We start from the raw sequence: 333 nt of genomic DNA, 5'->3' as shown, positions 1-333 counted from the left end.
AGTGGAAGACAAATGAACATTGACACACAGTGTAATACACTATTCAATAAACATTTGTACTTGATGATTTAATGTCATTGTTACCCTTTTTTTCCCCCCAATAAGATCTGAAGTATAATCATCAGCGAGTAGGTTCAGTACTGAAATGATAGTAGTAATGGACATAATACTATTTTCCCAAAAATCAGTGGAATGGGATAAATAGGTGAGCTTATTTAGGCTTCATAATATGCTTGTGGAGGTGTTTATATAAACTGGGCAGTGTACATGCACTCCACTAGCATTATATACTCAAGAAAAAATGTTATTTGATTATTTATTATCTGTACAGGA

Source organism: Penaeus monodon, chromosome 27 (assembly GCF_015228065.2).
Source record: "Penaeus monodon isolate SGIC_2016 chromosome 27, NSTDA_Pmon_1, whole genome shotgun sequence".
In the NCBI taxonomy this organism is placed as follows: Eukaryota; Metazoa; Arthropoda; class Malacostraca; order Decapoda; family Penaeidae; genus Penaeus; species Penaeus monodon.
This window is presented reverse-complemented; position numbering follows the sequence as displayed.